Source organism: Uloborus diversus, chromosome 8, assembly GCF_026930045.1.
Source record: "Uloborus diversus isolate 005 chromosome 8, Udiv.v.3.1, whole genome shotgun sequence".
NCBI classification, from domain to species: Eukaryota; Metazoa; Arthropoda; class Arachnida; order Araneae; family Uloboridae; genus Uloborus; species Uloborus diversus.
Genome location: NC_072738.1, coordinates 83,377,068 through 83,394,407, shown reverse-complemented (window position 1 = coordinate 83,394,407; position 17,340 = coordinate 83,377,068).

Genomic DNA, 17,340 nt, shown 5'->3' with positions numbered 1-17,340 from the left:
AATACAAATTAAAAAATACTGTTGAATTTTCAAGAACGATTAGAAATAGTGAGACTTTTTATTCTCCTGGCACAGATGAAATTGGAATTAATTACTGAGAATGAAGTGAAAATGGTTCTTCCTTAGCCCACTTTACATACACGCAGCTATTTAGTGTTTCCTTTTTTTTTTAACTATAGTTTTAGCTACATTTTTCTCAATCAACTGTATTGCGTTTATTCAACACACCTTTATATGTAAAAGTAAAATATATACATATAGGTTTCCAATAAACTTCACAAATGAGATTGCTTTGTTTTTTGTTTTAAAATTTCACGTGATACAGATTTTAAAAACAGTAAATATCTCATAAATGGTTACATTTATAAAGAAATAATGCTTACTGAAAATTTACTCACTTGATCAAGTAGAACCCTTTTACCCCCTTTTTATTGGGTAAGTGGGACAATCATATGATTTTTTTAAAAATATAATCTAGACGAAAATTTAAAGCATTACAATCGAAAATAATGATGAACTTTCGTTCAATAGGTATGACAATAAGTTTTTTTTTAAACTTTTGTATAAGGTTTTAAAAAACAAACTGTTTCAAAAGGGGTCTCACTTACCCCAACCAACCCTATTTCAAACTGAAAAGAGAAAAAACAAATTTTTTCTTCTGTTTCTTGAAACCAAAAATTGAGAATGTATTCAAAATCTTCACAATTTGTTCATTTTTCTATTTTGCCGAAAAATCATTTTTCGTGTCATTGGTAATATTAAAAACTTTAATTTTTCAAAAAACACCCTTAAGACAGCTACATAAAAGAAAAATCTTTATTAAGAACGTTTTTCAACATAGTCTCTTTGAAGCAAATCCGCCCTAAATTTTGGAATCTACATTATTTTAAATTTCCCCGTAAGCGTTGACGTTAAGGGTTTGTTTTTTTTTTTTTTTTGAGCCGTTTAAAATTAAAAGAAAAATTATTCAAATCAAAAAGTAAAATATGGGAACAAAGTGTATACGCCGTGAAAAAAAAAAAAAAGTTTCTTATATCTGTAAATTTAAAAGTTATTGGAGGGAGAGGAAGGGGGCTGGTGTTACAGACAGACCGAGAGACCGACCAATTCACATTTTCCCCATCCCCAAACTTTCCCGTACTTAATTTTCACTTTTTCAACATTTTCAAAATTGTTTTATTAGTCTCTGTTTGGCTAAGCTAAAGACTTCGTAGTGAAGTCCTGAAAAAGTAGTTTTCAGTTATTTTAGACCAGTTTTTCTCATAAAGGGAAGTCATGTTTGTGTGTCACCCTCAAAGGTTGCTGCCCGGACACGAGCTTAGATCAAGCACTATAAACAATAACGAGCAAAATAGGCAGAGCATGAGATAATAGGAAAACCATCGTAGAAGTTTTTTTCTGAGCAAAATAGTTTTTCAATTGTTATGAGAGTATTATTTATCGAAGGACAGAAATAATTATATGTAGACTTTAAATCTCGCTTGTACTTTTTTCTTTGAGGGAATCAACAAGCTGTCAAGGGGGCTTAGCCCCCTAATATAAGAATACAATATTCATAACAATTGAAAAACAATTTTGCTCAGAAAAAAACTTCTACGATGGTTTTCCTATTATCTCATGCTCTGCCTATTTTGCTCGTTATTGTTTATAGTGCTTGATCTAAGCTCGTGTCCGGGCAGCAACCTTTGAGGGTGACACACAAACATGACTTCCCTTTATGAGAAAAACTGGTCTAAAATAACTGAAAACTACTTTTTCAGGACTTCACTACGAAGTCCTTAGCTTAGCCAAACAGAGACTAATAAAACAATTTTGGATATTAATTTAGAAGGTAGCTCTATTACACTGGCTTGTCTAACATCGTCAAATAGAGCTTAAAAAATGATTTTTCTTTCTTTCTTTCCTCCCAATTTATGCCTTCAGGACTTCAGAATATATCACTCCTTCCGTAAACTGCTCAAAGATAGCTTAAAAATGCGTTTTTAGAGCCTTATTCTAAAAAATTCCGGGCAGAGCACCTGAGCTGCCTCGATAACCTCGTCATCTCCAATTTTTGTAGGCCTTCAAATCCGGAAACTATCCAAAGGAAAGTAGGGGAATGTGGGGCAAAGTGAAATAGTGAAAAATTTACTCTGCTTTTAGCGTCGCCTTGCCGGTAATATTTTAACAATACAGTAGCACATATAATCTATTCAAGTCAGTAAAAAAATACCACCGAAGATTAAAGCATATGATTATACATGCAATTAAAAAAAAAATGATACTCAATTTGTAATATTTTGTCTGAAGTCAAAACTCACTTTTGTTACTCTAAAATGATAAGATTTTAAATGTTTAAAACAATAACTTAAATTGAGTACTCCTAATACTCTGGGTAATATTTATCTAGTTAATATTAAGCTCATTTGTATTTTAAATATTTTCTGTAATCAGTCAAATACATGCGGGGCAAAATGGATGGGGAAAGTGAAATACTTTTATTTTGTTTACACGCTCATTCATTTACTAAATCACTTTTGTATTCATTTATTAATTCATTTATTTACATTCCTCCATTTAGTAATTCACTGATTTATTCATTCATTTACTTATTTTCTAATTCATTTACTCTTTTACTTGTTCATTTATTTTTCTTCACACATAAATTAACAAATTTGACTTTCCGCTTTTTGTTTCAGTATCTTTTCAGTTGCTTATTTGACTTTTTATTTACTGATTCATTTCCTAAAAAATATTTTCTAAAATTGAATAAAAAATATTTCATTAGAAAATAATTTGATTTTTAACTTTATCCGATGGGGGAAAAAATGAAAAATTTCCACTTTTGTTTTGAAGGCTCAAATTTATTGCCATAAATTACAAAATACTGTTTCTATGTGTTTTATCATAAAATAGAACGATCTTTCTTTATGTACTATAGTTTTCAAAATAATGTTTTTTTTTTCAATTTGAAAAAGCTCGGTCACCTAAACCATTTCACTTCACCCCACATTCCCCTACCTACGCGTTTCCCTTGCGTTCTAAACATATAGACAAAAAATTATGTTTTTAAAAAGCTTCAGTATCGAAAAAAACCTGAAAACTGTCTCGATCAATTTCTCTAACATATTAGAGCGAAAAATGAATGTTTAGGACTTTTAATTTAAAAAATGTTCCCTGAATCAAAAATATTTCACAAATTGCAGCCCTAGTTAACGCCTGTGTCTTCAAGATTTCGATTCTAAGCATTTTTCGAAGCAGATCCTGTGCCTCACCCCCTTCCATCTCTCGTCCAACATTTCAAAGATAGAGCAAAATTGCATTTTAAACTATCGATTTAAAAATTTTTCGGGGGGGATCCCTATCATTTCTTCCCCTTGCGCACAGAGTTTGAAATTTTGTCTTCCTTATTATCATTGGGAGCGACTTTAAACCCTCTCTTCTCACAGTATAAACTCGTCTTTCGGTTCAGAGAAAATATCTAAATTGAACCTTTTTTTTTTTCTTTTTTTCCGTTCGTTATCAAACACAGACTGAAAAATGCGTGTTTTAGACTTCAGCTTGAAAATGGGGGAGGAAGGTCTCCAAACTACCAAGATCCCCTAAGAAAGCTTAAAACTAACATCAATTTAAAGAAAAAGGGATGGAACACCATCCATCCTTTCCCCTATTATTACCGAAAATTGCATGTTTCTGTCAGTTTTGAAAATTCTCGGAATCTTCCTTTTTAGTCCTCTTTTCCTAACAGCACCAAAGATTGACAACCCCCCCCCCATTTACCGTTTTTTAACGTCACAAAAGAAAGTCTATACAGTAAACCCTCGTTTTACGCGGTGTTACGTTCCACGGAAATGCCGCGTAAATTGAGATTTAATACTAGTGTTTAAATAGGTATTTGGTTCCATAGATAACAAAATACTTCATTCTAGTGAATGAATTGTATAATAAGTTTAATGTGTACTTATATCGACTTTTATGCACAACATGCGTAAAGAAAACATAAATTAATTTCATGTTCTGCTTAAATAGACGACCTGGCTATGATAGTCTTTGGGCGGTCATTAGGGATTTTTCTCTTTAATTCTTCGCAGAGCATAAACGCATGCATGATCATTTGCGTCATTTCCATGATAGAATCTTCCTTCACTAACAAATCAGAATGATCATTTCTATTGTCTAGGAATGGCCCAAAATTTTCATTGTGTACGTTTCTTGTTGTGCGTTACCGACGTCGGTAGTGCCGTTGGTTTTGGTATCTGTTGTCACTCCTTAAAGCTATTCTTCCAGTGAGTTCTGAACTGTGTGAGTTTAATAACTTTACTTCTGGAAAGAGCTCTGGAACCATTCGGATAAAATTTCTCCAGTGGCCCAAGCTCGATTATTAGCACTCAAAAATGCAGTTGATTACGCGTAATCTGCAATATCTGGGAGTTAGGATTTTGAAAGAAGGGAAAATTTTATCTGTTTGCATTTCTGCATCCGCGTAAAACCGAAACTCATCCGCGTAAAATAAAATAAAAGTGTCAAATCTTAAACCGCATATAATCGAAACCGCGAGAAATAAACCCGCGTAAAACGAGGGTATACTGTATTTCCGTTTGTAGGGACTTTTGTAACCTTTGTAACTTAAAGCCTTACTTCAAAAAGAAATAAATATACCACACAGCATTTTTCCGTATTAAAGTAACATACATTTTATTACTTCACTCTTATTTCTTTTTCTCGGTGTTAAAAAATTGATCGAAAAGTTGCAGGAAGATAGGCAAAGGTAACAGTTTCAATTTTTAAAATCTCAAGTCGAAAAAGTGAAAGACTTCACTGGCTGTTACCAATATCAAACGGTTTTAATATACTTTTAGAACTTGCTGCACACATACACACAAAGTTTTCCGGGGAAGGGAGTGGGAGCAATGGTACATACTCATACTCAGCACATAAAAAAAGCAACAAATTACACACAGTAATGTTTTTCTTCAAAATGTTTTTGAAGGGGGGGGGGGGGTAACTTGCCCGATCCCCAAACTGTCGGCCTTCGGGCTCAGCCTCACTAACCTCCAAAGTCTAACTCTGCCCATGAGGTTAGCTTAGTTTCAATAGAAAAAAAAGATGTGAAATACTTCAGAAGTTTCTGTGTGTTTAATCACGTTATTTCCAGCACAGAGGTACTGGTTTCTCCCCTCCCTCCCAGATTACTTTTGTGAAATATTTGTAAGTGCATCGTCTCGTAATTTGGTGCTGCCATCTATAATGACTTTAAGGAACTATTTTGACTGCGAAACACAAGTGACATAAAACAGAGGAATGTATACGGAAAATTAAATCAGGAGTGTTGTGAAAAATTACTGTAAATTTTTAATGGTGTTCAGTTTTCAGTCCAGCATGTAAGTTACTTATTTTTAGCATTTTATCTTTTGCTCACTAAATGAATTATTTTTTTTACTTAAAACCATTACTTAGTGCTGCCATCTCTTTTTGCACAAGTGCACAACTGAACCAGACTTTTAACACACCGCCTATACCGAGTGTCATCAAACTTATACTATTTGCGGCATTGTTTGAAGAGCTAGAATTTTCACATGGCACTCTGATTTCCTGATGGATCACTATAATGTGTATATATTAATATTGATACCATGGATTCTTCGCGGCGCCTTTCACATTTCCCACTCTGGTAAATCCCTTCCATATACCATCTTTTAATGAAGGCATAACAAAGATTTCGTAGCTTCAGCAATTTCACAAAATAGACGCATTGGTTGGCTGCTTTTTTTTTTTTTTTTTTAAAGAATGATTATTGATCTTTTACTTCCTTTTACAAAAAAGGAAGTATTGTATTCGCGGAAAAATTTTCATTCAAAAAACGACCTTAATTAATACTTTGCTCACCCCGAATGAATGTTGAGTTTGCTTTTCGACTCGACCACACGTGGATAGGTCTCCATTTTGACGATTCCCGAGTTAGTTACAACGAGTTTTCTCGTGACGTCTGCTTGTACGTATGTATGTATGTGCTTATGTGCGAATGTGCGTATACGCGGATGCGCGTATGTGCGGATGTGCGTATGTATGTAGCATAACTCAAGAATGGTATGTCCTTGAAAGTTGAAATTTGGTACGTAGACTCCTAGTGGTATCTAGTTGTGTACCTCCCCTTTTGGTAGCATTCGGGAGTTTCTAAGGGGGTCTTTTGCCCCTTTGGGGGGGGGGAATCCATGTTAATATCGATGTAAACTCAAGTGGTGTAACAATTTGGCGGACACTTGGTAATTTTTCGCCAGTCTCTTGGTCGCCAAGTTTTGCCGCCAACTTGGCGACAAATTTGGCGATTTTTTTTTCAAATCTGGTTTTAATTTGGGCACTGTTGGTGATATTAGAGAGTAAACTATTGAATCACATTAAAATTACCAATAATGGGAAAATAACATTAAATTGACGTAAAAGGAAATCATGTGAGGCCCACTTCAGCTCGTTTTATTCACAAACATAGAGCTGAAAAATAAATAATAACCGCACACTTAAACTTTTAATGTACTAACCAGCAGAGAGGATTTTTTACTTAAAATGAAATTAGAAGCTCCTGGATTAGTAAGAAAAAGATATGCTTTAGATCAAAATTGAAAGGAATTTACTTTAATAACCTTAAAGTAAAATTATTTACAAACTTCTTTTCTCATTTCCTTCCTCTTTTTAAAAAATGGATATAATCTGCGTGAGTTGATTACATTGTTCAAAACAATTTGGGGAGCACATGGTTTTAACAAAATTACGCAAAGATGTGTACTAATAAGTAACATAAAATGAATAATCCATAATTTAAAGTCTACCAGGAAACGGAAGAAGAAAACTTCATATGCAATTCAGTGTTCATGGCGTCAAAAACCAGAAAAAGGAGATACGGACAGAAATCGGGATGTTGCAGAAACGTCTGTGTTGTTGCCGTAACTGTGAAATTCGATTGCGCAGTATTTTTTCTTGGGACAAGGTTACTTGAGAATGTCTCAACGACATGATTTACCGGAATCCATGACATGGTTTGTTATAGGCAGATTGGAATCCGGTCAGACATAACATAGTGCCGCGGACGCTGTTGGAGTCTCCAGAAGTGTTGTTGCAAGGCTGTGGAATCGATTCCAAGAGACGGGAAATGTTGGACGTCGACCAGGGCAAGGTCGGCCACACACCACTCGAGCAACTGATGACCGGTATGTACTGTTAATAGCCCGTCGAAACAGAACAGAGAATGCTACGCAGCTGCAAAGACAGTTGCTCTTGGCAACAGGACGACGGATGTCCAGCCAAACAGTATGTAATCGTCTTTATGAGGGAAGATTCTATAAACGTTGGCCAATGGTCTACATTCCGTTGACCCCACGCCCCGTGCGAACTGAAGAAGATGAGCTGCTGAACATGATTGGAGCCAGTGCTGTTTACAGATGAGTCCCAAATCAATCTGAAATGTGAGATCCGACGTGTTCTGGTATGGTGGGACAGGGGCAATCAAAATAGACCCGTATTCATTCGTGAAAGTTTACATTACAGATGAGATGATTGGAAGGCATGAGGTGGAATTATCATAGACAGACGTGCGGACCTGCATATCATTCGGAATGCTACTTTGACGGGTCGAAGGTATGCAGACGAGATACTGCAACCTCATGTCATCCCTTACGCTGGTCCCATTGGAGGTTCCTTTGTTTTCCAGGATGATATTGCCCGACCGCATAGAGCTCGTCTGGTATAGAACATGCTTGAAGCTGAAACAATACAATGTATGAAATATCCAACGTGTTCTCCTGACCTGAATCCAGTCGAGCATGTGTGGGACATGCTCGCACGACGCATTGCTGCGCGACCAAGTCCGCCTGTTACTGTTCGAGACTTGGAGATTGCACTTCTTGAGGAGTAGAAGAGTATTCCCCAAAGTCAGATTGATAACCTCATCGCACCCACGGTAAACAGGCGTGCAGCAGTCTTAGCTGTTCGAGAAGACCACAAGCCCAATTAAAACTTACGTATCATGTCTATACAGTACCTTTTTTCTCCGTTTACATGTAACAAAATTGTTGCCCTAAATCATCTTTTCATGTTTTTTCCATATTTGCAAAGAATTAAAGCTTAATTCCATTTTTTTTACGTCTTTTTTCTGTATTCCGCATTGAAACGCGTTTACTATCCATTGTGTGCCAATACGTGGCTGTCTCGCACGGTTTTCTTCACTTTTTTGCTTGCTCCCCTAATTGTTTTGAGCAATGTAGTATAAAAAATAACAGGCGAGAGAAAATAATTTAATTGAATTAGGTTCTCAGTTTCTAGTTTTTTTGTTGGTCCCTCAGTTATGGTGAAAACGCACTTGCAGTCAACAGTAATTAAACTATATTGTAACTGTTATGATATCAAACTAAGTTAAATCAACATTTTTGATGAAATATTCGTAATTCTTTTTAAGAATCCGTTTTGTAGTCTGATCCATAAGCTTTCCAAAACCGGCTTAGTTTTTACTCTACGTGAATTACAACTGGATTTCTAGCTGCATTCTTCCAGAGCGTTAAAACAAACTCCAGACTAAGGGTTGCATTTAAATGCCTTTTCTGAAGAATGATATTTTTCAAGAAAGATGTTTACTGTAACAGTGATATCTCAAAACGTTATTCAAATATTGATGTGAAATTTTTTGAATTAGTTTTCTGTAACATGTTTGCTATTTTCCTCTGTACTAATGCTTTAAAAAAAATCATTATTTAAAAAAAATCCAATATTATAACTTTGTTCGGATATATATCAGGCCTATTTTGTAAAACAAGGATTCTTTTACAGGAAAACAGACTACTATCATGCAAATATATTCCTTTAATGATTTATGGGTTATAAGAACCAAATTTTGTCCATTACTGTTAGCGTAAGACACGTTTTTTTTTTGCTATTTTGCTTCATATTTGCCCATTTTTTAAAAAATAATAATACTTTAATATCGTGTTTATACATATTTTTCGTAATTTGAAACAAAATAAGTTAAAACATAACATTTAAAAAAATGTCCCAAGTTATTTTTCCAACAAAATGTCTTCGAACCCAATCGAATAACTCACTCAAACAAAAATGGAACTTTTGGATGTTTTTTTTTTTTTTTGAAATAGTTCGTTTCGTTAAAATTTATCTTCAGTGCTAAACACTTTAAAGATTCTTGGATGGATGCTCACACAAGTGGCCACATTTTTCAGCGTTGTAATAGTTTTAAAGTCTGACAAAAGTTTTTTATTTTTTAGTGCACTATCTGTGGCTCTAAAGTTTGATTCCAAACATCATTTATTTCTGTCTCGAACAGGATCTAACCACAAGAAAATCCGTCATTTTGAATCCTCCCCAACACACGATGATGCATACAGCGCCTTGCCATTGCTACTACTATAAATGGTACATATACTGCTATCTGTCGATACCACTTCTACCAAATGGTCTTTGCTTAAACCATCAAATCCCCCCTATAACCCACACAGCGTCCTCTTCAAATAAGGGATTTTAATCTGTCGGACACTGCATAATATCAACTGCAGAATTGGCAGGGGAAAAAAATGTAAACTGTATCAATAATGGTGAATGACAAAGCTGATAGAAGTTTTTAACAGTTAAAAAATTTCATAGATTTTTAGTAATTAGGACGATAAGCGGTTTTTTTTGCAAATTGTTAAAGATCATCGAAAAGCTCTCCTTGATGATACAACAAAACATTCCAACCTAAAAGTGTTAAACAAAAATATATAAAGGAGCTGAAATTGCGAATACAGATATAAAATAGTCCTTTTAAATAATATTGAATAATTTTAAATATTTTGACTTCAACTAAAAACTTCTAGCTATTCTAGCATAATAACCTATAAACACTCGAAATCGACCAAAAGATGACTGCCCACTATTTCAGCTTTGAGCACCATCTTTTAAAACCTGTAAGAGGTTAAAATTTTGTACTGTAACATAAATCTCAATGGGGAAAGTTCACGCATTTTCACGATAACTTGAAAAGTTTTTTGCGTATGGTAATAAATAAGGTATCCAATTATTCAAAATTAAATTATGCATATTATATATATTTTTTCCAGAAAATCGAAAAATTTGAAGGTTAATGATCCTTAGACCCCTTTAGGCAAAACAGAATACATTTTATATTATTCAACACAAAATATTCATTGTACCTAAGATCTTTGTCCTAGATTATTGTGTTTTGAAAGCTAAATAAGGTGAAACATGTCTATAACAATACTGTGTATAACAATAAAACCTGTCTATAACGATATTTGCCTTGGCAGCGGCGATTCTCAGCAAGATCTCAGGATTTAATAATCAAACTGTATATAACGATAACCTGTCTATAGCAATAGTTTTTTAAGGTCCTAACAGTATCGTTGTAGACAGGTTTTACTGTATAATGGAATCATTGAACTCCAAAAAAAAGTTTTTTGGTATTAAAAAAAAAAAAAAAAAGATAAATGCATAATAAATGACTCACCTACCTGCTACTTTTTAAAATGACTTTCAATGACCATGTTTTTAACAATTTTTTTCAAAAAATCATTCAAAATGTATTTTGGGAGTTCAATTAATTCATTTAATTCAGCTAAAAAAGTACAATAATCTAGGTGCAAAGATCTTTTGTACAATACATAATTTGCGTTAAAATTTTCAAAACACTTACTGTTTTGCTTTAAAAATATGTGTCGGTTCCCGTGAAATTGCTCTTTATACCATTGAACTCAGCTTAAAAAACATAATCGTTTTCGCAAGGCATATTTTACGATGAATATTATATAATGTTTACTCTTATATACTGTTTTGCTTTGAAATTGTCAATCAGTTACCCGTAGAATTGCCCAACTTGTATTTGCATAACGGAACACAAGATGACTCAATACAAAGCAATGTCAAGGTACGACGAGGTCACAACGAGTACAAAATGTGTATCAGGAAAATTTAAATAACAATAAGTAGCAACAAAACGGTCCTATCTCGAGTGATATTTTAATCTACCCCCAAGGAGTCCAGTCACAAAGGCATTTACTGATGCCAAAACAAATACGCTAATGATCACATTTGCAGGGCTCGACATGAATTGCTAAGACGTCAAGAAAACTTCCGTTCTAAACAATGCAAATTCCAGTCCCTTCGCCCCAAACTGATTAACCTCCTTCGCATTCTTTTACTTCCGCAGAGCCATAAATCACGGGGATCTTCTTCCTAAGTTGACAGGGGATTAATCTCTGATTCCGTTCGACCCGAACATGAACTTGAGTCAGATCAAAAATGAAGAGGAAATGATTTAAATTCATTAGCGAGCACTTGACTGGGTATGACTGAATTAATACCGGGGCTTTGTTGTTCTGATGAATAGCTCGTGTTCTGGCATTTATAAGGGAATTCGTAAACAACGTGGACTTTGTATAAATAAGGACTTTTTGAAATAACTTAGTGGTGACCTTTTTCTTAGTCATTATGTTTATGTAAGTAAAAATAAGTTGCAAATATCACATTTTAAACTTGAGCGTCATTTTAACAAACCAAAAACCTCGTAAAGCATACTTTGCACAGATGTATCAGTAAGGACCTTTTAGAATAGCGTAATACGTAATGACCTCTTTTTCTTTTAGTCATAATGATTAATTGATTTTTAAAAAAAAGTTATACATTACACACACAGAATTCAAACTTCTTTTTAGCAAGCAAAAAACTCTAATATTCATTTGCAAAGCAAATTTTCTCAATTATCATGTAAGCTTTAATCAAACATTATTTCAATAAGGTTTAAAAATTCCATTTTTTCCCCTCAAAGTTTCAAATTTAGACCCATTCAAACATGTCTTCCACCCTCTACTTGACGAGAATGTATAATACGTGTAAAGTAATATCAGCATAATGTGAAAAAAAAAAAGAGTTTTTGAACTTCGAATAGCGTCCAGCGAAGGTTTTAAAAGTAGCCTTTTACTTCCGACAAACTCCATTTTTGCTTTCTGGGTAAAATTACAAGGCTTCTAGATGCAAACATAACCTCCAGGTACTCATGCAATTTTTATTTCACAATAATTATAACTTTGGGTTTCGTCATTAAACTTTTTTTCCTGAACATTTTTATGGATATTTTTCACGTTTTTACAAAACAATAATGAATTAAACGCCAATAATAAATATTTTAAGCACAGAATATGTCTTAAAATGGTTTAAATATTTAATTTATTAATTAAATATCACGCTTGAAAACTTATACTAAGTAATAAATATTATTGTATTATTACACTGTAAGAACACTTCAGGTTTCATGGAAACTAATGGGCAGCTAATGAGTCCAATTTCTGCGAGTAACATGTCTTGCCAAAAACAGGAATTCTTTCGCTAAAATTCAGTAACTTTGCTGATTTTGTATTGTAATTTCTCGGAAGAATTCGGAAATCTCCTTCGTTAATGACAGTCACACCTCGGGAATCTTCAAAAGAAACTTATGTAGGTTTACTATAACAGCTCGGCACTTTTCTGAGTTTCCAAGTAAGCTCCAGAAGCAATACTCCATATTCCAAACATGGCCATAACTAAGAGAGAATTGCAAGTAAGACCAAGCATCCAAGTCTCTTGCTATTAGGCCCCTATAGTGGAGGAGCCGACACATCCGCCATTTTGGAACAAACTTGATCCAGTGCTTCGTAGCATTGCTGTTGATGTTTACACTTCTTTTTAGCATGTGTTAAATTGAGTCAAATAGGTGGTTGTTCGGCTGTTAATTGTGCAAACAGCTCCAAGAAAGGATTTCAGCTCTTCAGATTTCCAGCAGATGCAGAAAAAAAAAAAAAAAAAAGAAATGGATAATTAATAGCCCGCGAAGTGACTGGCAGCCTGGAAACGACGCCAACTGTTCCTAGAATTTCGCCATTGTTCACCTTCGCTCTCTAAAATACTCGTTTCCTGTTTGGCGAATGATTGCCAATAAAGGTAGCTTTCCCTGTTGTACGCTTCCCCCAAAATGGCGGATGCGTCGACCTCTCCAGTTATAGGGGTTCTAGGTTGCTAAGTCACGGCATCCAGAAACTTAAGTCGCTTTCATTGGGAGCTTAGTCAACATGGACAGGCCGTAATAGAGCTGAAACCCACTTAATAAATACGCTCAGTTAATTTTTAACTCTAATGTCAATCACCTAACTTTTCCCTTACTCTCAATAACCGGGTAAACGGGTACCCATTTTGAATTTTGAAGGTGTAGAGCAGGAAAATATTTTTTTTTCTGACACCTCTTCTATTTAAATGGAACTTTTTCTTGGGCAATGTGTGTTTCCTGTTTTTACCGAAAAATGAAATGGCTTACTGTTTTTCTAGCGTTTTATGCTTACGTTTCACGCTGAATGGTTTGTTTGAAAAAAAAAATGATTTTCTCCATTTATTTTGTAATAATGGATGTATTAGGTTGTATGGTTTGGTATTTCATGCTGAATTCGTAGTATTTTTTTTATTTATACCAGTGATAATCAACTTACGGCCCGTGGACCATATGGGACCCGCGAAATTCATACATGCGGCCCTTTGCATCGGAAAGTTTTATCTGTAAATTTTTTTCCTCACAATCATTTGCTCAACTTTTGTTTTGTCATGATGTGTGACGTTCATAGGTATACTCAAAAAAAAAGACATGCAATGTATTCTAACTGAAATATTATTGTCTACATTACGAGAGACACGAAGTTCCTTATTCGGTATCACTGACGATGTGACAATATGTTCGCACATCAACAAAAAATAAAAAATAAAACCGTAATATTGCTTTCTAGTTCACTTCATAACAAAAACATCTCTGGAGTAACCAAAAGTCACAACTATTTTGTTTTATAACAAAACAAAATCTGGCGTTGACACGATTGATCAAATGCTTCGATAATTTCGAAGCAGTTGATCGAAGGAGGATAAAAAATTGGCGCGGTGCCATTTGTAATATAAATATGCACTAATGCATGTTATAAGTATACTTAATTGCAGTTAAAATCTTAATTATATCTGTAAATGTAATTTGAATAAATGTCAATAATACGGAAAGTTTCTTTGCGTCTAGGATCTGCAGTGTGACTCGTATGTAATATACTATGTTTTTAAGTGTTTATTTAGTTTCATTTCTTTACAGCGCGAAAAAATTTTCTGGCACAGGAAGTGAGTCAAATACTTTAGTTTTTCACCAATAAAACAAGTGAAAATATTGTAAACCGAGCCTTTATAAGAAAAAAAGAAGAAGAAGAAGAAGAAAAGAAAGAAAGAAATCGTTTGCGAGTAATTTTTAGATATTGATGGGGAGGAGGAAGGGGGGGGGGAGAAGGCAACTTGCTACAAATTTTAATGTTTTTGAACTCTACACTTCTCTAACCTTTCAGAAGAACATTGATAGTGAATACAATGCTGTTTTTCTATCAAATATAAATAAATGCTATGCAACATACACTATATGACCAAAATTATTGCACTGTAAAAACGATTCAGAAACGTTCCAGGAAAATAATAGGCAGCTAATGTGCCCAATTTCAACCAGTAACATATCTTACAAAAACCAGGTACGTTTTCCGATAAAAGTCAGTAACCTTTCTGAAATATTAGGAAATCTCCCCTGTTAAAGCTAGTCGTGAACCTTCTAGAAAAACTAAATAGGTTTAATTTATTTTATTAGAACCTTCCTGCTTTACTAAGAAAGCTCCAAAAGTATTAGAACAACCACGGTCACAGCTACGCGAAAATTGCAAGCAAGAACCAAGCATATTCTTTGCCTGCAATTCCTGCCTCGCAAAACTGTAGCTATCAAGTGACTTATTCGCTCCCATTGGAAGCTTAGTCAATCCGGACGGGCCATAAACAATCTAAAGCCGCTATAGTTAATAAACACGCTCCGTCAATATTTAAACTGGCAGCAAAAAATATTTTTCACACTAGTGCAAGGTCTACATTCGTGCATCGTTTAGGAATTCAGGAAACTTTTTTGCGAAGATACTCGATTATTTGGGGAAATAGGTGAAAACCTCTGAAATCACGAAACGTTCCACGGAAATAACCAGTAACGTTTCGGAATTTTTTTACAGTGTGGGACACGTTCAAAAATTCACATTTTAAAGGAATTCTCGAGAAATAAAGACCAATTGCTTTGTAACTTTTGTCATATAAAACGCATTTTCTAGCAGTCATTTTCCATTGACAGTTATTTCACCTATGCATTTAGGGAACCAGCAATAAATTGAGAAAAACAAAAATGTTTTTTGATTATCGTTCGTCGTAAATATCTGAGAATAAGCTGTCAATTTTAGAAACTAGGAACCTTATTACGTACAATATGTTTACGTACTTTCAAAAAAATATCACTGATATTCATCAAGATATAAGCATTTTTTTCCAGAACTACGTATTTTATTTGAAGGTTTTTGGCTCATACCGCGTAAAGTTTTCCGTCAAAGCTTACCAAACTTTCAGAAAACTTGACAGCACACAAGAGAAGTACAGTATTAAAATTTGAAATTAAAATGTCGAAAATTTGATGAAATATGAAAGTCTAAAGCAATTAATTTTTCTCTGCGCATGCGCGAAAGATAGCAATTTATAACTTTCATAACCTGGACCTCAACAAGATTTTCCAACTCATAATAAAATTTCAGTTCAATATCTTAAAAATTCAAACAGTTATCAGCCTTCTAATGAGCTGAATTTGAATAGCTCTTCAGACTAGAAATCGTGAGGGATCTTTTGCAAATAATAAGTTTTTATCATGAATCACACTGAGCGATTGCAAGCAAATGTTTTAAACTTGCGAACGACCCCTAAAGAGTCGTCGCCTATCCAAGATTTATTCAAATTCGGCTCATTATATCATCGCTGATAACTTTCTGAATTTTTAAGATATTGAACTGTAACTTTTTTATGAGTTGGAGAATCTAATTGGGGTTTGGATTATGAATATTATAAACTGCTATCTTTCACGCATGCGCAGGGAAAACTTAATTGCTTTAAATGTATATATTTTATCAAATTTTCATTATTTTACTTTCAAATCTTAATGTTATACTACTCTAGTGTGCTGTCAAATTTTCTGAAAGTTTGATAAACTTTGATGGAAAACTTAACGCGGTATGAGCCAAAAACCTTCAAAGAAAAGTCGTAGTTTTGAAAGAAATGCTCATATCTTCATGAATTTCAGTGATATTTTCTCGGAAGTATGTAAAATAATTCTGCATAGCAAGGTAACTAATTTCTGAAATTTACAGCTTATTCTCAGCTATTTACTATGCTCAGAAAACATTTTTGTTTTTCTGAATTTAATGCTGGTCCCTTAAATGCATGAATGATATAGATTTTAATGGAAAATGACAGTCAAAACATACCTTTTATGCGACAAAAGTTACAAAGTAATTAATCTTTTATTTCTTGAGAAATCCTTAAAAATTTGAATTTTTGAAAGTGTCCCAATGCTTGCGGTCATATAGTGTATACTGTATATATATTTATCTATTTATCGCTTGTTTGGAAGTAGAGAGCCACAATACAAAATTTTTAATTTTCTTTTTCTCCTTCGCTTAAAGACTTTCAAAGGACGTTCTTTTCTTTGGAAAATAATGTCATATTTTTAGTTTGATTATTAACCACTGGAGATCACAGCAAACTTACTTTTCTTAATGCAAATTGCCTGAAGAGTTCAACTTTAAATGCTTCTCATGTAAAATTTCATTTCTTCATATCATCTCTTCTGCCAAATGAGCGATATATACCCTTTTTTTCTGAATTTGAATTCAGGAATTCACTAACAACAGACTGCAAGTAGTTTACATTGTAGGTAGTTATTAATAATTGAGAGCATTTTGTGTGAAATAGGATTTTCTGACCAGCTTTCATAAACGAAACGTAATTACAAGCAGCTATAAATAACAACTCCAAGTAGAACACATGTGTGGGATTATTATCTTCTCTTGATCATACAATTAGGAAATTATGAGTACCCTGGATACAATTATTCACAACCACACGGAGAACAATGCCAAGTGAAAGCTGCTCCCCCAGTTCAGGTTTGGAGAATATCATTATTACGCCTAAACGGGCTATGCAATACAATGGAGAATTAATCTTGAAAGATATCTTTGCCTTAGCATTAAGCGTGATAACTTATTCATCCATGTCATTTGAGTGATGTCGTTTAAGTTCCGCTATATTCTGGTAATGACGGAGTAGGCTGACCATAAAAGCCGTGTGTTTTACGAAGATGCATTGCTTAATAAATCTGGGTAATTGACAGATTATGGTTGCATAGTATAAGTGGGGAATTATGATTACATACGGCTTAAGCAAAAAGTAAAAGGCTAGTCAATTATTTTGAGA